Source organism: Physeter macrocephalus, chromosome 6 (assembly GCF_002837175.3).
Source record: "Physeter macrocephalus isolate SW-GA chromosome 6, ASM283717v5, whole genome shotgun sequence".
Taxonomy (NCBI): Eukaryota; Metazoa; Chordata; class Mammalia; order Artiodactyla; family Physeteridae; genus Physeter; species Physeter macrocephalus.
The window spans coordinates 87,326,854-87,337,088 of NC_041219.1; positions in this window are offsets into that span (position 1 = coordinate 87,326,854).

Consider the following 10,235-nt stretch of genomic DNA (forward strand, 5'->3'; position numbering starts at 1 on the left):
ATGAAGGGCCAAGGATGCTCTATTTCTCAATTTCTCTAATTCCTCCGGCCAAGGATGCTCTATTTCTCAATTTCTCTACTTCCTCCCCTATCACCTCTTTGGGATGTTTACAATCCAGTCCTTCTTGCTGTCTAACTATGGTCTGTCCTACTGCACCATGTCAAGACCATTCTTTATAGAGTTTTACCTCAGTAGGGCCTGAACAAAACCAAACTGTTTGCCTTCAACCTTCCTACTAAAGTACAGAGATAATGCTCCAGACAAAGGATATCCGCCCCTCACCTGCACTCCTCGCCCTCCAGCAGCTTGCAGTAGGTGGCAATCGCCACGTCCAGGGCCAGCTTTGCGCTCGTCCAGGGCCAGCTCCTGGTACTCTCGCAGCATCCGGGCCAGCTCCTGCTTGGACTGGAGCAGGGCGGCCCCCAGCTCATCCAGCTTGGCCTGGGCGTCCTTCAGGGCACAGTCACCCCACTGCTCAGCGTTGGCAATGGCCATCTCCAGGTTGGAGCACTGAGGGGCAAATGGATTTCATGCTTTGGGTCGGAGCTCAGCTCTGAGATCCTGCTCAGAAGACCTCCCCTCATTTGCTCCTGACTGATAGTAAATGCTTTGAGATCCTCCTGGTTTCCCCATCTTTGGACATCATCAGAGGCGAATCTGTCCTTCCCCCCAAATCCAGGCACAGTTTACTCCAGCTCAGGCCATGGCATGTGAAGGTGGAGTGTCCTGGAGTGTCCTTACCTTGGGAGAGAGGAGGGGAAGGGCACTGAGAAGGTGGCCACCTGCGCACATGGTCCCACCCTCTCCCTCCTGGTCTGTAACACTGGCTGTAAGATTCTAATGCCAACCCTGCAAAGTCTCTGGGTCACTGGTCTTAATTCTGCTCCACAGTGTAAAGGTTGTCTTGGGAGATACTGTAAATTATGAAAAAATTGGGGACCAATTAAGTTCCTATTAATAAAATGTCTATCCAATAAACCTACCCCACTGAGAATCTGGTATCCAAAATTCCACAGAGGATCATGCTACCAGGCCATGCAACACAGGGCCCTGTACATGGATGCTCTGGCATTAGTATAATCACAGCCTCCAAGAACAGTCTTTTGTGAAATGTTTCTCTCTCCTGCCAGGGTCATTTGTCGTGCCCGACTCAAGTACATTAGAAAAGCAGCTGACTCTTGGTTATTCACATAATTGGTGAGAGAGGAGGCTTAAATGGTATGGACCAGTCCCTCTACCAGGAATCATCCTATTTGGCTTTGGGGCCACACACACACACACACACACACACACACACACACACACACACTCACGCATCCTCAGCTCCTAGGTTCCAGGTCCTGAGCACTCCACCCTCACCCCAGCCTAGACCCTCTGCTGGCAATCTGGCACCCATTGGGGTGACAATCAAGCAGGTGACAAAGGATAAGCGGGAGGTACCAACCTGGACCCCACATCATGTTGCAGGAAAACCACTTAGATAATGAAGAGCTAGAGGAGATCTATGTCCCACCATCTCCTGGGAACAAGGCGAGCGAGGCCAGGTGTTGCATTTCAGTAAACATGTCTTAGACTGCATGTTAGACAGGACTTCTTGCAGAGAAAGCAGACCCTGAGAGGGAGGGGTGCTAAGGGAGGCTTTGCAGCCTGACTCGCTATGGATCTTAATATAAAGTAAGAGAATATGGGTTGACAGCAACCAAACCCTCTGGGTGGGGGCTAACTTTTAATGTCCAGAAATAAGAAGTCATTCAGAATCAGAGGCCCTAAGAAAAGTGTGACTTTCTGTGTATATCTGCAGATAAGGGGAGTCTGGGGACAAGCAAAGCCATGACATATGCAGGAAATCACAAGCAATTTAGTGTGACCAAAGTACATGGGTGTTTTTCGTTTGTTTGTTTTTTAAAATTTATTTTTGGCTGCGTTGGGTCTTTGCTGCTGCGTACGCGGCTTTCTCTGGTTGTGGCGAGTGGGGCCTACTCTTTGTTGCAGTGCGCGGGCTTCTCCTTGCCATGGCTTCTCTTGTTGTGGAGCACGGGCTCTAGGCACGCGGGTTTCAGTAGTTGTGGCACGTGGGCTCAGTAGTTGTGGCTCTCAGGCTTTAGAGCGCAGGCCCAGTAGTTGTGGCGCACGGGCTTAGTGGTTCCACAGCATGTGGGATCTTCCCGGACCAGGGATCGAACCCATGTCCCCTGCATTGGCAGGGGGATTCTTAACCACTGCGCCACCAGGGAAGTCCCCAGAGTACAGGGTTTGAGAAAGGAGATGTGGGAGGCGAGGCTGGAGAGCTCAGTAAGGGTCAGACCATGAGGGACCTGATGCATGCTGGGAGTTTGGACTTCACCCTGATAGGCATTAGGAGGCCACTGAAGAACTTCAGCAGAAGAGTGAGACCATCAGGCCTGTGTTTCAGGAAGAACAATTAGATTCAGAATATGGAATGGATTAGAGGGAGGTTCTTTGAAGTTCATTGGAAAAAAAAATTACTTAAGCCCAGGAGAACTTAGAAAGAAAGATGTTTTCCATTCCCCAGGTTGCCACTTTCTCAAACCTGGCAGCATATTAGAATCACCTAGTGAACTTTAAAGATATTGGTGCCAGATCCCACCCCCTTGATTTCCTGATTTAATTGGACTAAGCCTGACATCAGAAATTTTGAAAGCTCCCCAGATGATTCTCGTGTTAATTTAAGTTGGAAGATAGAATGTTGCAAGGTTAGAAGAAGTAAAATTGCTCCCTGGCTGTTGGTTGGGGGAGGAGGGTTTGGAGGGGCTAAAGGAAAGGAAACAATGTAGTTGTGGCTCAACTACTGTTTCCAAACCCAAGGTGAATGCCTTCAAAGGCCCAGCATGCAGCTTGGGCTTGAGCGAAAGTTGGGAGACCCAGCTCTTGCTCGAAAGTCTTTTAAGCCATCAGGTGAAGTAAGACTTATGGCCCAGAACAGTGCAAGATCCAGTGTGACAAATTCTGGTCAGAGGGCAAGAAAAGGGGCCAGGCTCAAGGTGGGCCACAGAGGTTGGGAAAATCCTCACAGGGCAGAGGACACCAAAAGGTGTGACCTTGAAGGATGTCTGGGCAGGAGATGTGTAGGAGGGAGAAGGTGTATTCGCCTTTATTCTGTAAGGCCAATGGTACTTGGTCAAACAGTTACCTTGGGAAATATGACATTAAATGAGGGCGATCGAGGCCACAGCTATTCTATATGTGCCTTTGTGCAGGTTAGATAAAGGTGTCCCTCCAAAAAGATGCAGCCCCAGGAGGGCAGGACTTGATTGGTAGAGGGTGGGCTGAATCTCTGCTGCCCTCCTCACCCCTTCAACTGAAAATCTTTGCAGTAAAGCTACACTAACATTTGCTATGGCTCTCATTAGTAAGAATCCTGAGAAGTGTCATTTGTTTGTTGTAGGGGATTCATAATAACCAGGTAGATTCCACCCTCTAACTCTGCACCAGCCACGGGGATTTAGCATTGACTTTGCAATGCAGAATACTCCTCAGTAATGGTTGCACATTTCCTAAGGACAAGGTTATGTTGCATTGTGATGCAATAAGGAATTCCATCTCCTGTCCTTCCCAAGTAGTTTGGTATTGGATAGTGAGAGAAGGTGGTGAAGAAGATGCAGGAGGTGAGCTGCAAACTCCTTCATAGAGAACGCCCCATCTGAGGAAGGGAATGGGAGGCACACCCAGGACATTGGGACCCTGGAGCCCAGGCAAAGCCATGAGCTTCAGGATACACGCTCAAGACCAATTTCAGGAGATCTTCACACACACACACACACACACACACACACACACACACACACACCACACACCATGAAACCTCAGGGGTCAGCAAGGCTTTACTAAGGACAGAATGTGACAGACTAACTTTATCTCACTTTCAATAGGGGCAGCTTGCCTGGTAGGCTAGAAGATACTATAGATGTGGGGAAACAGAGTCCCCGCAAGATGAACTGCGCCTGAGGCAGATAGAAAAATACCTGGAGGAGGCATAGTACCATTAGACACACCCATGTCCAGCTGAATCCCTTACTCTGAGTCGGGCGGTGTCCCCTGAAGGGATGCTCTGTCCTCAGCCCTCACTCAGTCTGCATTTCTCTAGTATCTGCTCTGGGCCCAGAATTGCGAGGCACTAGAATCACAAAGACAAAGAAGAGCTGGTTTCTGCTGTCAAGGAAGTCATAGTCCAGTAGGGAAGACAGACAATGTCAGGACAAGAGTATTGTGCACACTGCTGGAGGGTTGCTATGTACCATAGTACATCCACACAATGGAATACCCTCAGCAATAAAAAGCAGCAAACTATTGATACACACAACAGCTTGACTGAATCTCAAAGACATTATGCTGAGCGAAAGAAGTCAATCTCAAAAGGTTACTACTGTGTGATTTTTTTATATGAGATCCTCAAAAAGACAAAGCTATAGTGACAGAGGAAAAGTCAGTGGTTGCCCATGGTTAGAGGTGGATGGAGTGTGTGACTATAAAAGAATAACAAGGAGGAGTTTTAGGGGGTAATGGAACTGTTCTGTACTCCGATTGCGCTGGTGGCTTCATGAATCCACACATGTATAACTGTGTTACAATTTATAGAATAGTGCATCCAAAACGGTCCATTTTAATGTATAGACAAAGAAAAGAGGAACATTCTGAATGATATCACAGTTGAGGGGAGCAGGGGAGACACTAACTTAGTAAGACACTAACTCTACAAGGCAAATGACCAGGTTTCTTCAATAAATAAATTAAAAGGAATGAGAAGAGGGGATGGGGGCTTCCCTGGTGGCGCAGTGGTTGAGAATCCGCCTGCCGATGCAGGGGACACAGGTTCGTGCCCCGGTCCGGGAAGATCCCACATGCCGCAGAGCGGCTGGGCCCGTGAGCCATGGCCGCGGAGCCTGTGCTCCGCAACAGGAGAGCCCACAACAGTGGGAGGCCCGCATACCACAAAAAAAAAAAGGGGGATGGAAATCTGTACCTATGAGCCAATTACAATGCATGAACATTATTTAGACCCTGATTCAAACAAACAATTTTGATGAAAACATTAATGAAACATTATGGGAAATGTGAACTTGGACTGGATGTTTGATCATATTAAAGAATTAGTGTTTATCCTGTTAGGGGGTCATAATGTTATTATGGTTGTATTATTTAAAGAGTCCTTGGGACTTGGTGGTCCAGTGGTTAAGACTCCAATTTTCAGTTCAAGGGGTGCAGGTTCAATCCCTGGTAACTAAGATCCCACATGATGTGCGGTGCAGCCAAAAAAAAAAAAAAAAGAGCTACTTCCCCTAAGACTAAATATAACACCTTTCTTCTCTATGACAAAAAAGCAGCTTTTGCTTTAAATAGCAGTTTTTCTTTCCAGTACACCCAAGTGAGGACATCGTTGCATGTTACTCAAATTTATAACTGGCCTGAACCTAGTCAGAGTAACAAGAAGTTGAGTGGCAGGATCAGAATCCAAAAATAATTTGACAGTTTGGAGCCTGAGCCAAATCTAATATGAAAGATTTAACAGAGATTAATGTAAATCAAAAACTTATACGTATTCAAACAAAACAAGCTGTACAATGAGGCATGGGGAGATTCACAATGGCTTGTGTAAAATGGCGCCATCTCAGGATGACTCAGCAGCTGGAAAGGGCTGCCAGACTCACCTGCAAGGTTGGAGGATGTACAAAGAGTAGCCCCATGCCCACCCTTTTCCCAAGCTAGTCAAGCCTCACCTAGATGGTGGGGTTGCAATCCAGATATCCAGAGTATGTCTGTGGGACACGCAGCCTGACGGGGGCATGCCAAAGCAAAGGAGGAAATGGAAGTGTTCAACTTGGAGAAGGAATCTGATAAAGGAACAACCAACCTCAAACATTTGGAGATTCTCATGCACAAGGGGACTTGCTCCCTATGGCCACAGAGGGAAAAACTTGGACCAATGAGTGGAATTTACAAGGTAGGACAAAGCTTAGCATCCTCTGTGAGAGAGAAGTGTTATCCCCCACAGGAGGACCAGTTTTGGACTCTAGTATCTAATCGGGGCGCCTCTTCATGGACTCTGAACTCATTTCTAGCCTTAAGAGTCTGATTCCTGGGGACTCCTCTGGTGGCGCAGTGGTTAAGAATCTGCCTGCCAATGCAGGGGACACGGGTTTGATCCCTGGTCTGGGAAGATCCCACATGCCGCGGAGCAACTAAGGCCGTGTGCCACAACTACTGAGCCTGCACTCTAGAGCTTGTGAGCCACAACGACTGAAGCCTGTGCACCCTAGAGCCTGTGCACCGCAACTACTGAGTCCACATACCGCAACTACTGAAGCCCACAGGCTCTAGGGCCCGCGTGCTGCAGCTCCTGAGTCCACGTGCTGCAAATACAGAAGCCGACGCACCTAGAGCCCATGCTCCAAAACAAGAGAAGCCACCACAATGAGAAGCCTGACACCGCAACGAAGAGTAGCCCCTGCTCACCGCAACTAGAGAAAAGCCTGCACACAGCAACAATGACCCAACTCAGCCAAAAAAAATTTTTTAATAAAAAGTCTGATTCCTCAGAAATCAATGAACAATGGTAACCCTAGAAATAATGATGGTAATACCTCCCACTTATTGAGTACTTACTTTGTTCTGGGAGCTGTGCCAAGTCTAGCATGCATTAAATTATTTAATCAGTCCATCAGTCAACAAGTGCTATGAAGTACACATTTTCTGTCCAGTATTATGCAAACAATATATGACATAGTCCCTCTCTTTAAAGTGTATAATCTAGTTGCTAATCAAAATTTTCATACCTGTAGTACAATATCTGTATGAATATCTTTCATTCCTTAAAGTGCTTTTCATATATATTATTTCATGTATTCCTTGAAACATACCTGAGAGATATTATTTTTATTACCACATTAATGGAAACTAATGGCTAATATTTTTAATTGCTCTCTTCCTCTCTGAGTTCCCCCTTTGCCAGCGTTGAGAAGTGTGATCCTAACCTCAAACAAAGACTGGCTTTCTAACTTAATTTTTATACCCCTCTCATCCCGAGTTAAATTTAAAATAATAATCCATGTTTGAAAAAAGGAAACAAGTATTCTAATCACTCAATGATAAATACTCCCCAGCAGATGAGACAATAAGTAAAATGTGCTAAATTATCTAAGGTTTATTATCCATGAATACTATGAGAGAGAGGTTTTGGGGTGTTGTTTTTTGTCTTGGTTTTAAAGAAAACACAACAAAATGGACAAAGTCTGGGCCTATTTAAAGTTGAGCTTTGGAACAAACGTTTACTTGATCGTAAGCAGAAAATCTTTGAGGAAATCAGAGCTAAGGGAGGGGCTGGGAGAAGTCAAGTTTAGAGGGAGCAACGGTGAGCATCAGTCTCCCGAAATAGAGGAGTACCCCAAGCATCTAGACCAGATTTCAGGACCAAGGACAGAGCAGGGCTCTGAATAAAAGTAGACCTCTGCCATCGAAGACCAGAGACACCGCACAGCCCAGACCTATTGTGAAAAAACAAAACTACACATGTGTTATTCGTAAAGCATGGAGGTTACAAGTAGGGATTCTGGGGTCCAACTAACCTTGCTCAAACCCTGTCTCTACCACTTGCTAACTAACTTTTGCCACAGTGTGATCTTTAACCTTTCTGTGCCCCCTTTTCCTCTACGTAAAATGAGGATAAACATACCTACTTCAAAGGATCATTAGGAAGACTAAATGAGTTACATGTGAAATTCTCAAAACTATATCTGGGCAGGTGGTAATTACTAAATAAAACGTTACTTCATGTGTTGATTTTCCAGAACCTTGAAATCTCAGGATATGAGGGGAAAAGGGAGGTCTGAGTGCTGTAGACAAAGTCTTGCCAGGAGGATGGGTGGCTGACATCGAATCACAAGGAATGAGGATATAGCAGCAGCTTTTGACCACATTCTCCCACCACCCGGCCCAAAGACCCAAGCGGGGAGGTAAGGAAAGGCTGCCCTGGAGGTGAGCCAGGCTGGGCACTGCAGTTAGCCGCCAGTTGGCTGATACTGAGCCATTTGGAACTCTTGGCAAGGACCACTGAAGCCAGTATGCGAAGGTGTGGCCTGCCTCGGGATGGATCCAGAAAGAGTGAAGCACATCACGGCCTTTGGGCCGATTATAAAGTCTGATGCAGTTGGCTTAACCCCAAAGACTCCCTCAGCACCCCAGTCTCCCCTCATCTCCCACTCACTCCACACACAGTTGTTTAATATAATTTCCTGCAGGCCAAATTTCCAGTGTGCTGCCCTCTGTTATGGCCTCTCCCGTTGCGGAGCACAGGCTCCGGACGCGCAGGCTCAGCGGCCATGGCTCACGGGCCCAGCCGCTCCGCGGCATGTGGGATCTTCCCATACCGGGGCGCGAACCCGGTTCCCCTGCATCGGCAGGCGGACGCGCAACCACTGCGCCACCAGGGAAGCCCCCCATTTGGAACTCTTGGCAAGGACCACTGAAGCCAGTATGCGAAGGTGTGGCCTGCCTCGGGATGGATCCAGAAAGAGTGAAGCACATCACGGCCTTTGGGCCGATTATAAAGTCTGATGCAGTTGGCTTAACCCCAAAGACTCCCTCAGCACCCCAGTCTCCCCTCATCTCCCACTCACTCCACACACAGTTGTTTAATATAATTTCCTGCAGGCCAAATTTCCAGTGTGCTGCCCTCTGAATCAGCAGACACCACGGGTTCTTGTTACTCTATCAAACTCATAGAGCCAAATGCATCATTACGTATTGCAGTTTAATGAAGAAAAGAAAACAGAGAGCTGAGGGGAGGCAAGGCAGAGTTCATGGGCATGGGAACAAAAGGCAATAGTGGGTCCTTGTTGGTTATCCATTTTAAATATAGCAGTGTGAACATGTCAATCCCAAACTCCCTAACTATCCCTTCCCGCCACCCATCCCCCCCGCCTCACCCCGGTAACCATAAGTTTGTTCTCTAAGTCTGTGGGAACTCTGTTCAATATTATGTAACAACCTAAATGGGAAAAAAATTTGAAAAAGAATAGATACATGTATATGTAGAACTGAATCACTTTGCTGTACACCTGAAACTAACACAACATTGTTAAACAACTATACTTTAATATAAAATAAAAAGTTTTTTTAAAAAGGCAATTGTGGGGTGGGGGTGGGCTAAGGGACAGACTCTTAACTCGACGATATCTACCTGGGTCCCTTCTTGGCTTTAGCTTCCAAGAGGATGAGATTATAGTGTCACCAACCCTGGGAGAAAGGAGCTATCACAGACAGATGTGGCTAAAGGCAGGGGGAGTTTCTGTGTCATATATCAGGTTCCAGTCTCGATATTTGATGTATGAGTGCTGGTCACTTCTGGTGATGGTCTCCATAATCCTGCGTTCTGGCCATCAGCCACGGACAACACTTGAAAATCATCATGAGAAAGTGTCATCCAGTCTCACATCCTTGAGAAGGCGCCACCATTTTCCCTTTCCTTGTACCATCTCCTCCTTATATAACCCCACCACTGTGCTCACCTTCTTCAGCACCATGAAGTCATTCTCAGCCTCTGAGCACTTGTTAAACTCACCTTCGTATCTACAAGGAAGGAGAAAGGTCATACCCAGAGGGCCTCTGAGCCAAGATATGTGCACATGTGCCCAGGGAAAGGTGTTCAACCCAGGAGGTGGGAAATAATTATGCAAAGCTGAAAAGAACAATTAGAAATGCCTCGAGTCCTGGGTTTTCTTTGCACTTCCATCACAAAGGATTATCATTGGCTAGCTAAGACACTACATCTTATTTTTTCTTTTCTTTTCTTTTAAAATTAATTTTTATTGGAGTATGGTCGCTTTACAATGTTGTGTTAGCCTTCACTGCACAACAAAATGAATCAGCCATACACATACAAATAGCCCCTCCCTTTTGGACTTCCTTCCCATTTAGGTTACCACAGTGCACTAGGTGAGTTCCCTGGGCTATACAGCATGCTCCCATCAGTTGTCCATTGTATACATAGTTTCAATAATGTATATGTGTCAATCCCCGTCTCCCAATTCCTTCCACCCTACCCCTTTCCCCCTTGTTATCCATACATTTGTTCTCTATGTCTGTGTCTCTGTTTCTGCTTTGCAGCTAAGATCATCTATACCATTTTTCTAGATTCCACATATATGCGTTATTATACTATACTTGTTTTTCTCTTTCTGACTTACTTCACTCTGTATGACAGACTCTAGGTCCATCCACCT